This window comes from Mustela erminea, chromosome 2 (assembly GCF_009829155.1).
Source record: "Mustela erminea isolate mMusErm1 chromosome 2, mMusErm1.Pri, whole genome shotgun sequence".
In the NCBI taxonomy this organism is placed as follows: domain Eukaryota; kingdom Metazoa; phylum Chordata; class Mammalia; order Carnivora; family Mustelidae; genus Mustela; species Mustela erminea.
In genome coordinates, this window is record NC_045615.1 from 62,637,387 (window position 1) to 62,652,738 (window position 15,352).

General features: G+C 35.7%; 1 protein-coding gene across 4 annotated transcripts in view; it reads left to right on the forward strand.

Annotated features, from left to right (window-relative positions):
• Positions 1–15,352, forward strand: part of TET2 (tet methylcytosine dioxygenase 2) — a 138,490-nt gene that overhangs the window by 41,630 nt on the left and 81,508 nt on the right. The gene's annotated exons all lie outside the window — the stretch shown is intronic.

Below are 15,352 nucleotides of genomic sequence, written 5' to 3' on the forward strand. Positions count from 1 at the left end.
TATTCAAGATGGACACCAGAATGAATTCTATGTATACTTTTGCCTGTACTTCAAGTCAATTAAAATTATGGGGGCATTGTTGGAAAGAAAATGGAGGCTAGATTAAAAAAAAGAAGAAGTCTTTTTATTTTTTTTCCTTTTATAACTCTTTTAGCAGAGTTCAGCTTCAGCTTCACTGAATCTTGTTTATACATTCAGCGTAACAGATCTTCTAAAAGGTCTGTGTAGCTGTAATCTCTGCCCTCACTCTAGATGCCTGAGGATATATAAGTATCCACTCTGCCACTTGATACTTCTTAGGGACTGACCTGCTCCTGAGAAATCCTTCCCAGTGTGTCCTCAGTTAAACTCCCATGATTCCTAGATGTTGCCATTTTCAAGACATAAGGCAACTAACATCTGCCTAGATTACCTCTCCACCCTGGGAATTTTAAATCACTCTGTAAGGGAAAGAGAACTCAGCACTACTAACTCTCAGAATGAAAATTTTCCCCTTGCATGCTAATATTTTTAGAGTATTCATTGTCACTGAAAATAGACTTCCTCTTTCCCCTCTCATGCTGGAAAATCTTAGGTAATTATGAATAAAGCATTCTTTGCTTTTCCCCTCCTCCCGTAATGGATGCTTTACCTCTTGCTGTGAGGACTGTGGCTACTCATTCTGTACTTGACCTTTATATGAGAACTGAGATGTATTTTGAAGATGGAATTTTTACAATAACATTAGTCAGAATTTTTCTCTTCTTAGAGATGAAGTGTAGGAAAGGAAAGAAGTGCAAAGTCTAGGGAAAATGTAAGAGAAATTACTAACAAGGAAAGAAGAAATTAGAGTATTAACTATTTGTGAGAGAGAGACTGAGAGAATTATTTCACAAGTAACTCCCAGAGGAGTTCTTCCCTCATATCCAAAAAAGAATGTTATCTTGTGTTTAACTTTTTACAGTTGGATAAGCTCAACTTCGGAGATATTTTCAGTGATAAATAAACCTAGGACTTGTTTTTAATAATATTTATTATCTTTGTGTTTGTGGTGAAATTATTTAACCTCTTCAAGCCTTGTTTTATTTGGCAAGGAGGAAAATAGGTCTTAAGTAACAATAATGGGATTATATACATATATGATATATATGTACATGTATGGATAATATGTACAGGGCCTGGCACAACTTCATTCTAAATCTTTATTAGAATTTGTTTATTATTATGATTTTGACTATTATTAATGTTGCTTTGAGTTTTTAAACAATAAATTCAACCAAAGATTATTTCTTGAGTGCCTATTAAGTACTAGGTACTCTTTAGGACCCATAGTACATTACTAAGCAAAAACATTTCTGTACTTGTTTAGCTTAAAATCTAGAGTGACAGACAGATATAAAGAAGATAAATAAATAAAAATGTATAGTGCATTAAATACCAAGAAGTGCTAAGCATAAAAAATTTAAGACAGAAAAAGAAAATTGGAAGTGTGGTGAGGTAGTAATTAAAAATAAAGTAGTCCAAAAAATAAATAAATAAAAATAAAGTAGTCAAGAAAGACCTCATGAGAAGATTAATTTTGATTAAAACCTAAAAAAAAAAAAATGCAAATACACCATAAAGTCATATGGTGAAAAATAGGTAGTGGAGAATGCCACAAAGACCTAGAGGTGTAAAAAGTGATTCAGACAGAGTCAGAGGATCTTATACAGCTAAGTCGTATACCATCTGTAAATATGTACACATATACCAAAGAAAGTGATACAGATAAGAACTTTGGAAGTTCAAGGAATAGCAAGGTCCATCTAGACTAAAACAGTTAGAGGAGGACTTCTCAAGGGATGCAGAGGAAGATGGCAGATGGTGGCCTGGATCTTGATGGCTAGGAAGAAATTGGATAGTTGGCAGAGGGGTACAGACTTCCAGTTATAAGATGCATAAGGTCTGGGTGCCTGGGTGGCTCAGTGGGTTAAAGCCTCTGCCTTCAGCTCAGGTCATGATCTCAGGGTCCTGGGATCGAGCCCCACATCGGGCTCTCTGCTCAGCAAGGAGCCTGCTTCCTCTTCTCTCTCTGCCTGCCTCTCTGCCTACTTGTGATCTCTCTCTGTCAAATAAATAAATAAAATCTTTAAAAAAAAAAGATGCATAAGGTCTGAGAATCAAATGTATGGCATGGTGACTATAGTTAATAACTGTATCAACTAGTTAGTTGATAACTAAATTTCAGTTGTGTAATTGAAATTTGCTAAGAGAGTGGAAGTGTTCTCACACACACAAAGAATGGTAAAACTGTGAGGTGATGAATATGTTCATTAACTTGATGGGGGGAATCCTTTCATGATTTCTATGAAGAGCAAATCATCACATTGTGCAGTTTAAATATCTTACAGTTTTACTGGTCGATTATACCTCAGTAACACTAAAAGAAAACCTCCAAAGAAAAAGTTCTAATTAAAGTTAATTTTTATATGTTATGGTTCCATAGTCTTTACACTGTCAGCCATAAAAGCAATAACAACAACAACAAAACAAACGGGGAATGATATCCTAGTGGAGAAGGGGAAGAAAAACAGCATGAGATGGAGAGAAATAAGGATGTTGGTGTTGAGGGCAGGTGGGCAAGGCAAAGGGCGAGAGGGGTAGGCAGAGGGAGGCTACCTTGTATAGGGATGGCAGGTGGTGGGAGAGAAGATAGAAAAGCAGGCGAGGCCAAATTTTGTAAAGCTCTTAGGCCAGGCTAATGATGATTACATGCCATTATACAAATACTGAGAAGCAATGGAAGCAGGTGAGTCTTTAAAGAGATGCATCCAGGTCATTAGCAATATTATTTTGACAAGTTTAGGTGGGTATGGAGGAAGTGGTTTAAGTGATTTAGGATTGAAGTTGAGAACATGGATTATGATGTTAGAGGTAAGATTGAAAAAGATTTGATAGGGGAAATTCAGAGGATTTATTCACTAATTGCAAATAGAAGATAAGAGCAAAAGTTTCCAGGTTTTAAATGACCAATTAAGTGTTGGCATTAAAGAAAAGAGGGAAGTAGGGGCATATCATGAGTTTGAATTCATGGTGATGGAGGTGAGACAATGCAGGGTAGGTATCCTTAAGACTACTAAGGATAAAGTTCATGTAATGTTTGACAGAGTGAGTTGAGTTGCTAAGAGGAATTTTTCACTGTGCATTGAAATCTATGTAAATATCAACCTAGTACAAAAATTTTAAGAGAATATGCCTATCAAAACATTGTATTTTTATACCAGGTTGAAATAACAGAGAATCATAAAAGTATTGCCCCAAAATGGGCCATTAGACATCACCTTCGTCCAATTGGCTAATTTTATGGCAGACTAAAGGGTACCCAGACCTAATACATGACTTCCTAAAGGTCATATCATTAGCTATTGGCAAAACCTGTTCTATTCCCGGGTGTCCTTACTGAGACCTACTGCCCCTCCATGTCATCTTTAAGAAGTGTTAATGCTTTGTATTTTGCTTCTTGTTTGTGGAGAAAAGAGAAGATTTGGATTTGCCCTTTAGAACTCTCTTGTAGCCATTCTTCTGATTATTATGTACATTCTCACCCTTTCTCATGAACCAGACCTTACTCATTTACAAGCTTCACTCTTCTTGCCTTAGTCATTTTCTTCCACCTATGGTCAATGTTGATGTATCCTGATTAAAGAATACGTCATCCTTCTATTTCATCAATAGTTTGAGACAGAACAGTTTTTTCGAGTATTGTATTTTTTCTGTTTGTCTTTCAGAAGAAAAATGGCTTTTCTTATCTCAAATTTAAATCCCCACATAGACTTTAAAATGAAGACTCCAAATGTCCTTTCTTGCAGACCAGTCTTATGAACTAAATTCCATCATCATTATTCTAACAAACCCGATTGATTTATCCTTTGTCACAGGACTTTAAAACAAAAATAAATCCTAGAGGTCATCTGAGGCAGTGCTCTTCAAACTATTATCCTCCTGCCCATCTGTCACTTAAAGTTTTCTTCTTTTTAATAAAATGCAATTATTTAGCAGTGTGCAGAAGTGTATTTAAAAGAGGAAAATGTTTACTTTTTTTCATTTACAATGGTGCTACAGATCTTTCTTTATGTTTCTTTACTCTCTCCATTACATATCTACATTGTGCTACAAGTCATGGCTGAACTGTATGAAAGCTGTATCTTGTGTATATTTTAAGGCTCAGATTGGTCTCATTGTCTCCATGTCCCAAGAGACTGAGTTATAGAAGACTATTGACATTCTTATGGGATTCTGAGAACTTTGGCAATCCTTGAATTCACAAATAACATTGTAGCATTTTTTTTTTTTGCATTAATGCCTGTCCACCTGTGACCTCTGCTATGAGTTTAGAATAAGTAAGCCATGCTAAAATAGATTACACACTATGAAAACTATTTTCACCATTCTTGTTTCAGTTTCCCCATCAAACAGTGAAGTATCAGTAGTCTCCATTGATCTCACAGGGTATTTTAAGCAGAAATGAAAGTCTTATGAAAACACTTTATATTCTGGAAGAAAGTTGTAATGCAAATGAAGGCATTAGAAATGTTTACCCATTTTTACAGGTGTTAATCTGACCTAAGCTTTTTCTCAAAATGTGAAATAATGTGGTCCATAGTCTCTCCTTATGAAGGACTGGAGGAGGGATGTTTCAAGATGCCCAGTATCCGATGCCTGAAACTGTGGATAGTACCCTATATATACTGTTTTTTCCCCTATACATGCATACCTCTGATGAAGTTTAACTTACAGAAACAGGAGGAGGTTAACAACAACAACTAAAAACAGAACAACTATAACAGTATACTCTAATTAAAGTTCCATGAATGTGCCCTCTCTCTCACCTTTTCTCTCTCCTCTCCATCAAAATACCTCTTTTTTTAAATAATGATGTGAGAAGAGAAAATGCCTACATGATGAAATGAAGTGAGATGAATGGCCTAGGCAGTGTGACATGGCACCTTCTGACCATGTGTCAGAAAGAGGATCATCTGCTTCTGGATGGTAGATGACCACAGATGACCAAAACTGCAGAAAGCAAAAACAAGTGGGCGGGAGGCAGGGGCTACTGTAGTGTGTTATCTTGGCTATTTTAGTGTTGAGAAGATTGGGAGAATAACTAATGGGTTTCTTGGATAATCTGTGACCATTTAGTTAACATTGTATGTGTTTATTGCACTTTTCTAATTCCTAGAGGCATATATAGTCCTTGAGTTTTCCTAGGAGTCTTAGAGGGACTTTAAGAAACAAACAAATAAACAAAAAACCTTGGCCATCTTCTCAAGATCTTGAATCCTCCTCCATACTTACATGTGTGTACACACATGTGCTTTCTTAAATCCTCCTAGCCAGCTTGCTTCCTACTTTATTGCTACTATTGAACTTACTGGGCACGAACTTCTGCTTCTCTTTTCCACTCCTATCCTCAAATCCAGCTTATCCATATTGCCTCTCTTCAGAATTTTCTCATTTTTTCCATGAATTATTTTTTAACTGTTCCCTCTGGTATTCTTTTTGTTCCTGTTGGTCAATTGAAAGTGTCCCAGTGTGCTTACTCTTAAATGCAAATCTAACCATGTATTCTCCTTCTTAATATGCTTTGATGAATACCCATTGTTAAACTTTCCTAAAGCAATAGAAGCTTCCCCCTCCCCACCCCACAAAATTTTTATAATTACAATGGAGTTCATCTGGTCAGTGCAGAAATAGATGCAATGTGGCAACTCTTAAGGTCACCTACTCACCCCTCTTTAACCAGTGTGGCCCTGAACAATTCTATGAACCCTTGATACCTAAAGTCCTCAGTTTGGAAAACCATTGGCCTACAGAAAACAGATCAAACTGTATGCTTGATATCCCTATCTGGCTCTTAATTACTCTTCAACTTCCAGGTCACCATATTGTCCCTCAGATTCCATGAGGTAATTATTTCTAACTCTTTATAGGTCGTGAACCTAACGTATTTCACACATTGAAGCCTTTGTACTGGCTATTTCTTGCCTCTGCCTTTTCCATAAAGACCCAACTCAGGTTTCTCATCAGCAGGGCCTCATATTTATGACACTTGCGTTCCTCAAACCCCACACTTACTGTAGTCACATGTGCCTGTTTCTCTACAAACTCAAATCCCTTAGGCAAAGGCCATGTCTCATCTTCTTATTCCTAATATTTTGCACAGCATCTGGCTACATAGTAGGCATTCAATGCCACTCTCAAAACCATTCACTTTGTGATTTTTTCATATCTTTTTTTTTTCTTTGTCCTCTCCAGTCCTTATTAAAATAGTTAAAACACTTGTCCCATTTGGGGATGGAAATGGGGGGAGGTAAGGAACTGTGGCAGGTGAGTAGTTGGAACTTCAGCAGTCTAGGCATAGCAATATCATATACCAAGTTAACATTATTTCAGAGCTTGAACCCCACACATACTCAGTTGTAACTAACACTTGTATATGTAACATTTGCTACCAAAATGTTTTGTTCCTGCAGTATTCTACCCAAATTAAATTTATTGCCCCTGGGATTTGTGGTTTTTGTTGGCTCTTTTGGGAGACTTTAGGGATGTATTCAGTGTTCTAATTCCAGTAGTATTGATAAACATAAATGCTTCATGGCAGGGAGAGAGATTTGAAAGGTGCTGCAGATGATATTTAATGTCTACTGGATGATAATTTTAATGAATAATACTCAAGACCTTGTTTAGCAAAACATGAATTTGGAAAATTGTTTGAAAATACCAGAAAGTTTAGTTGATAATTGTGTTCTCTAGCAGTTTTTGTTTTGTTCTGTTTTTTAGTCTCAGGGAGGAGGAGAAAAGTGATCAGTGTACTTCAGAACATGGGCTCTTTGGGAAGCCATATGTTTGGCATTGTTGTCCAGGTGCTTTATGGTATTAAGAGGGCTGGAAATGTGTGCAACCTTGCAGGGCTCTATCAATATGCTGGATCTCTAGAGAGCATTTTTGGAAATATTTCTGAGCTCCAGGTTCTCTAACCAAATAGTAAAGTGATTACTAGAATTCACAGCTTTTCTAGATTATAAGAAGTCCTAGAAGAGAGTGAGTAAACTTCTTGATTAAAATGCAGCATTGAACACCTGAATATATTAAATGTATTTCACTTAGAACAAAACAAATGGATAACTTTTTGTCATATATACTGAAAGTATAAAACCAGGTGTTCTCAAAGAGGTTTTATTTCTGGGTACCATGGTGGCTCAGTAAACGTCTCTGCAGGTTGTGATCCCAGAATGCTGGGATTGAGGCCAGCATCTGATTCTTTGCTCAAAGGGAAACGTGCTTCTCCCTCTCCCACTTCCCTTCCTCGTCTTCCCTCTCACCTTATCTCTCTGTCAAATAATAAATTAAAAATCTTTAAAAAAAAAACGTTTTTATTTCTCTTGTGCAATTTCATACTTTCTTAAGGTATAATGTAGTCGTTTTCTTTGTTTAATTTGTACTTTAGTTGTTCCCTTCTCATTTCAAAGATGGGTCACTTTTTTAGACATTTTAAAAATTGAGATTACTTTGATGCTCATTGCACTAGCAAGTCTTCCTGGAGTAGCAGAGTAGTAAAGTATATCTGAATGAATGTCTGGCATATAGTTAAGTATTTAATACTTTCTGATTGAGTGATAGGATTATCATCCTACAGGAGGGAGGATGACTTAATATCAAAATATTTTTTAAAAAATTGTAGTTTTTATTAATGATGTAGAAGATACTTCACTTCATTACATGGGTCAAACAACTGGGATTTATCATAAAATGCCTACTTTCAGATCTAGTTGTCTGGTCACAGGTCACTGTAGCCCTGGGGCACACTAGCTTCCTTGCCTGCGAGTACATGCCATTTCCTCACACTCAAGTGGCAGCATACTTTTTTTTTTTTCCTACACCAGCAGCTGATAAACCAGATCTCTTCTATCTTTAATTTGCTAATGTGATTGTATAAATCATTGTTGAAGATTTTAAAGATTTTATGTATTTATTTGATAGAGAGAGTGATAGAGCACAAGCAGGGGGAGAAGCAGAGGGAGAGGGAGAAGCAGGCTCCCCGCTAAGCAGGGAACCAGAGGCAGGGCTCAATCCCAGGACCCTGGGATCATGACCCAAGCCAAAGGCAGACGCTTAACCAGCTGAGCCACCCAGGCACCCCAGTGTTAAAGATTTTAACATTTAATTTATTAAATTCCATTTTGTTATTTTTAGTTTCTCTTTTAAGCCTGTGTAAATTTATGAAATTTATTTCCATTCCATGTATTGTTTATAAACACACACTCCTCTCATTTCCTCTATAGATTTTGTAAAGATGACTTCTTTGTTATTACTGATTAAAATGTTGATATAATTTCTTTTTTTAAGTGGATAATCGTTAAGAGAACAAGTCATATGTTTTTAATTAAAATCTTATCTAAAATTTAGAAGAACTCTTACTTGTTATGTCCTCCTTCTTCTCTATTCTTAACTTTCTCCTCTGGAAAATGGAGGCATCAGATATCTTACTTTACAGGAGAAAAGGATTTACTTTCTTGATATAACACCATCCTTTTAAAACATTAAAAGTTAGGTTTATATTTATAACTAGCAGCATAATCGATGGCTCCCACAGACTGGAGGCAGCTGGAGAAGGATGAGCTGTACTCTGCTCACCCCTCACCCCCACCATGTCCTCCTTCCCTAAACAAAGGGCAGATACGGGATTGGCAAGGCCTTACTGGAGTCATTTTAAGGAATTTATTCAGTGAGTTGGACACAGTGATGAATCATGAACCTAAGGATGTACTAGAAAGTAGGTTTGAACATGTCCAAGCAACTTTCTCAGTTCTGAATATGTGGTTCCTTTTGCCTTTACTTAGAGATGTTCCATGGGTTGTGCATAGAATGCATTTGTCATCGTATTTTCCATATAACCAATTTATCAGGAATAGCAGGTAAATATACCTGATAATAAATCATAGAAACCTGAGAATGTTTGGTCTAAGTAAGATTAGAATATGAGGGTTAGAATGATACAACAAGCACAACTGGCATTGATATGAAGAACTGTGATTTGGGGGCACCTGGGTAGCTCAGTGGGTTATTAAGCCTCTGCCTTCGGCTCAGGTCATGATCTCAGGGTCCTGGGATCAAGCCCCGCATCAGGTTCTCTGCTCAGCAGGGAGCCTGCTTCTTCCCCACCCTGCCGCGCCCCCCTTCCCGCCTGCCTCTCTGTGTACTTGTGATCTCTGTCAAATAAATAAATAAAATCTTAAAAAAAACCCAAAACTGTGATTTGTTTTTAGAGGATATTAGAACTGATATATATAAGCTTTATACTTCATGATTGTTTCCCTAAACCTCAGTTCATCCATTATTTCTATTTGGAAGAACTCCTTCAAGAGTTTTGTTTTGTCAACCTAGGAAGAGGTAAATTTATGTATTAAAAAAATCTGCTAATTCCCTATTTTTTCAGTTAACCACTATCTAATTACCTTTTTATTTAATTCTCGTTTACTCCCTTCTACTTTTTAACTGGTTTTCATTTTCCTCCCTTTCTGAAAACACTGCTTCTTGTTTGTCTGATATGAATACATACACACACAACACATTTTTTAAAATAACTAGGTCTTACTCGTAATCAAAATGAGAAAGAAGGTTGACTTCACTGGGGTGCTTTTGTTGTGTTTTATGTTCCTGAGATAATTATGTCTTGAGATACTTGATAATACTGTGATTGAAAGACCTGTTGCTGAATCCTTCTACCCCTGGAAGATTGATAAGAATTTCCTTTAAATTCAGTTATTCAACTGAATCATTTAAGTACTTGCAAATCACAAATATACTTTGGAAACATTACATGTGATATATTTTTAAAAGTTGGATGAATTGCCCTTGATAACAAAATCACTTCTTCCAAACAGGCCCCACTTTCCCCAAATACATAATGGAGAAGAAATCTTTTCCTATTGAAGTGATTCAGACTTACATTATTTGCTCTCTTGTTTAATGCAAGGGATTTATTAACAATTTTATGGAAAGTAAGTATATTTTCATGCATTCATAATCAGTACAACAGATGTAAGGCAAAAAAAAAAGAAAAAGGATTTAAAAGTGATAGATGATATGTGCATTGGTGCTGTCCTAATTTCTGTTCCCATTTCAGTGTTTAATAGCTTTCTGTAAATAAAATTATCAGTTGATAACATTTAAACTAGGCACTTTAATAAATGGATATAAAAGCTTATATATGAGCTTTTTTTTAAAAAAATTAATTTTACTGAGGGGGTTTCAGGACTACTAATCATGGATTACATGAAGCCTAGTATAAAGCAATGGAAGGTCACCTCCAAGTCAGGGGTAGAGTTGAATCCCTGCCAATATAGTTAAATAAGGTACTGTTAAGAGGACACCTTCATCCAAAATCTGTACATTATCAGCTCTTCCCCTTCAGATTTGTGTGACCATGAGAATTACTGCATGTTTCCTGAGATAACACCTGTCCCCCAGCTTCAATCCTTGACATATTGTGAACAAAGATATGTGTCCAATGCACTAGTTCCCAGACAAATAAATGAATGAGTACACACACACACACTCACCTCTTCAAACTTTATTACTACAGAGGATTGCAAAAACTGGATAAATAACCTGTATTAATCTTAATGAATAGATGATGCTAAAAATAATATGAAAGTCAATTAATTGTTTTTCCTGATCCTTGCCTTTAAGAAGCCTGAGTCTTCTGAGAGGTAAGGTGACTGCTTCCAGTGGAATGGTGAATTACTGGTGGCACTGGGCCTGCCTCTCAGATCCTCTGAATGCTTTCTACCCACTGCTCCATACAACCTCTATCTTAAAAATCTGTTATTCATAGTTTTTCTTTTTAATCTTTTTCATAAACTGATACATTGCTATTAAAGAAATATTTAAAGGAAGCACTTTTCTAATTACCCATTGTTCTCAAATATCTTGGTGATTTTTTTCTTCTCTGAAATTCTGTATTCCTTAAAGGCAGTGGACTTTTGTGTCCTCTTCTGAATTACAGTTTAGTAACATCATAACTTTAATCAGTAAATCATGGCCACATTAAGCCCTTCTTTTGAACCATATTTCTACTTACTTTTTATAATGAAGCTTGGGTGTTTTCTCTCTCTCTCTTTTCTTTTCTTTTTCTTTTCCTTCAGTTCTTGTAATTTTTATTGAAGGGAAAGTACCATCCTTTAGGTTCTATAGTTTTGTAATAGGATTACTGACAACAAAAGAGTGGTTACTGTATTAGCACCGTAAATATTTTTTGTATCAATTTTTTATTTACATTGTAGTTAGTTAACATATAAGGTAATAGTGGTTTCAGGAATAGAATTTAGCGATTCATCACTTACATACAGCACCCGGTTTTCATCACATCAAGTGATCTCCTTAATACCCATCACCCATTTAGCCCATAAAGATTTTATTGTGAATAGATGGAGTGGCTGTTAACTATAGCAGGCAAAATGAAAATTTAGTAAATGCAGACATCTTCTAGAAAAAAAGATAGTTGGAAAAGGATGTGGTAGGAGACGATTTTCAACTATGGATTTACTGGAAAATAATCTTGTTTCTAACTGCTTAAAATCCTAAACAATACTGTAAATGGTTGGGAATTGAATGCACTTGTGTCAAAGAAAGGTCTTTGTATATATTTATTGGCACACTTCATCACACAGAAAGGAGTGCCTGGCTCTGGGAAACATATCTGCTGAACTCCTAATTACAGTAGTGATGCTGCCGAGCACTAGGAAATACCAAAAAGAGACAGAGGCATGATTGAGGACGTTGAGGAAATGTCTTAGACGTGATTTGAGTCAGTTTTCATTGTAGTAAGAGATACACACCTCTGTGAAGTCCTCCCCACCCCCCGAAGCAAATTTAGCCCCTTTCTTTTCTATGTCTCCAAAGCATGTTTATTAAAATTTAGTAGAAAACTAATAACACTATTTCCTTATGATGTTTCAAGAACCTGTCTTCCTCAGGACAAGAATCTTGAATCCTTCATACATACCAGGCACTTAATAAATATTCAAATGAATAATGGGCTACTATTGCCTAAAAATACAGAAACCATGTAATATCAGGTATATATTTAATAGAAAAAAGTATTCTCAGTTATTCAGAATAATTTACTTATAGAAAAATATTTAGTATAATCTCTTCTTTAGCATAAGAGTTACATATTTCTTGGAAAATTGAAAGAGGATCTTTGAGAACACTTGAGCTCTGGAACTAATTGTCAGATAATAATTTGAAAAGTTTAAAGATTATGGTCCAAAGATATTAATTTATTTAGGCGTTATACCTCTTTTGAGCTTATTTTAGCAGTGTGTATTTCCCTATGCCACCATTCTGTCTATCTAGGTTTTCTAATTTGTTCATCGAAAGTGTATAGCATTTTATTTTTCAATATTCTCTATATCTGTATTTATAGCACCTCTGTTCTACACTAATATTTGTGTGTGTGTGTGTGTGTGTGTGTGTTTTCTTATTGCCTTAGTGATTTTTCTGTCCACTGTATTGTTTTCAAAGAAATACAGTCGGGGATGCCTGGGAGCTCAGTTGGTTAAGTGTTTGCCTTTGGCTCAGGTCATGATCCCAGGGTCATGGGATGGAGCTCTGCATCTGGGCTTCCTGCTCAGCAGGGAGTCTGCTTTTCCCTCTCCCTGCTCTGCCTGCTGCTCCCCCTGCTTGTGCTCACTCTCTTTCTCTGACAAATAAATAAATAAAATATATTTTTTTAAAATCTGCTCTTGGATTTATTCATGGAACCTACTATATATGTTTTTGTTATTAATTAATTCTCTTATTATTAATTACTTTCCTTTGGTTAAGTTTATTTTGTTTTATTTTCCTAAATTATTGGGTTAGAATGCTTGTATCTCATTTATTTTTATTCTATTTTGTGTTGTAAAAGATTTTAAGGCTATGGTTATAATTCAGCCTCTGCTCATGCATTTCAAGATGCACTATATTCATTACCTGTTTCTCAGAAATCCTTTCTTCTGAAGTTTTCATTAAAAAAATAAAGTTTTCATTTTTTCTTTGAATAAAAAGTTATTTAGAAAAAGAAAAACAAAAACCTGTTCAGCTTTTTCTCTATTTGATGGACTTTTTTGTAGCATGAACTCAATTTTTTTTTCTTTTAATTATGTTTTATATTTTGCTGTAGAATTATGGTAACTGGTTCTATTTTCCTTAACTTCTTAATTGCAGTCTCTTCTCCAATTTAGTCATCTATCTGCTGTTTTAAAAAGTACCTGTGGAAAAAATAAATAAATAAATAAATAAATAGTACCTGTGAAAACTTCCTTTGGCAGGACAAGGCACAGGAGATCTACAGTTTATTTCTAGAACACTAAGCAAATCATTTCTGAAAGCATGCTCTTCTACTAATTTTTTTTCTTCTAGTTGAAGTTCTGGTTTTGGTTTTTGTTTTATTTTTTTCATAGGCATCATTCTGGATTTGCTCTCCCTACTTACTCATACATCCTTGAAGGGGGGCTGATTCACCTACTACCACAAAAATGTGAGAGTACCTTAGACTATTCAAAACATTCTTTTACGGGGACATTTAGAACATTAGTACTTTTTTCTGTTTGTTTGAAACTATTGCTTAAGAGATCAGGTCCCCCCACTCCCCAGTCTGTCTTTGTATTTCTCTTTCCCTTGTTGTGGGCTCTGGTCCAGGTTCATAAATTGGTTTTGTCTGATTTCCCGCCTTCTTTCCTCTCTCCTTCTTCCTTTCTTCCCTTTCCTCCCCTCCCGTTCCTTCCCCTCCTCCCTTTCCTCCCCCTACCCTCTCCCCTTACAATAAGGGGTATTGGGCAATCAGATAGGGTTTTCTTTATTTTCTACAACTAGCTCAGGAAGAGGGACTATGATATTAGACTCAGCATTGTCCTTTAATATGGATTCATATGCAGTTTATCCATAAATTCCTCAAACTTTCTTTCTGCTGGCACTGTCTCCTGGTATTTTAGTGCTGATGTGGGATATTTTCCAATTTTTCTTTTTTGATTATTTCAGTGATTCACTGGAAGAGGGCTGGGATGTCTGTTCTTATGTTCCCACTTCTCTACAAGTCCTCCAGCCTAATTTTGTTCATGAACATGATGAAAATTATCTCCTCAAATGGATTTAATATTGGATGCTGCTTTCAAGGAAATTCAAAATAGAAAGCAGGCTTTCAAGAAGAAAGAATAAATTATCAACCAGTCTCACAAGGACAGAAATAAGCCAAATCTTATGAAACAGGTTTTGGAGTAAACTTTTTTTTTTTTTTAAACGTTTCTAATTTAAGTTGAACTCTTCAAATGAAACTGAAGATCTAAACTCTTTAACTCATAAACATTCTAAGCATGAATTCATAGGAATCTATAAGCTCCCTGGAAATTTTACATAAATTTTGCTAGGAAAAGGGTACTAGTTGCTTTCATATGATTCTCAACAGGATCTCAGAGCTTAGAAATGAATGCTGCAAATGCTTAAGAAAATTATGGCAAAAATTCATTACCTTATGAGTTTCTAGTTTAGGTAAAAAGCCTAATTCCACAAGAGATTGATTTAGCACAAACACAAAAACTTTAAGCATGAGAACTCTTTTACTACATAAAAGGGGAGTAAAGAGCTAAAACTGGAGTGCAGAAAACTGGATGATTTGAAGTACATCCAGAATAATCCACAGATTTTAAACAAGATCCTGTGTTGCGTAGTTCCTCTGGTATGCAGAAGGAGGAAGGACGAGGGAGTTTTAAAGACAAGTGGAGAGCACGTTTAGTTTCTCTTGGCCTGTTTTAGTTTCACCGGCCGTATTAAGGGAACGTAAGAAGGAGCTAAAATGATTGGTCATGATGGCAACTGTGTGCTTCTATGGTCGCAGAAGGGAAAAGAGCCCAGCTATTTTCCTCTTAACACAACTTTTTCTGCTAAAGGTATTTTGCTGAAAATACCTTCATTTTGCAGTTAGGCACTAGTAGAATAAATAAAGCATATTCTTCTAATGTATCAGAATACTTTCATCTGCTGTTTGTTTTTGTGGACTGTTAGAACATATTTCTACAAAAATTGAGCCAGTTGATTGTTCAGTTTGTGAACTACTGTCCAGGACTGAGCAGGACTGCTCAGTATATTCCTCTGTACTACTGATAAGGCCTCTGAAGAATCAGTTTCCCAAATTAGAAGACTCTGGTGTTTTCATTTATTTTTGTCATCTAATTATTTTTCTAACCATTAAGTGAAGTCTAAAGGATGCAGAAAGACCTGATTTCTTTTTATGAGCAACAAGTTTAAAGACCTAATTAGGGCATATTTATTTTACTACTTAACCCTTTTATAT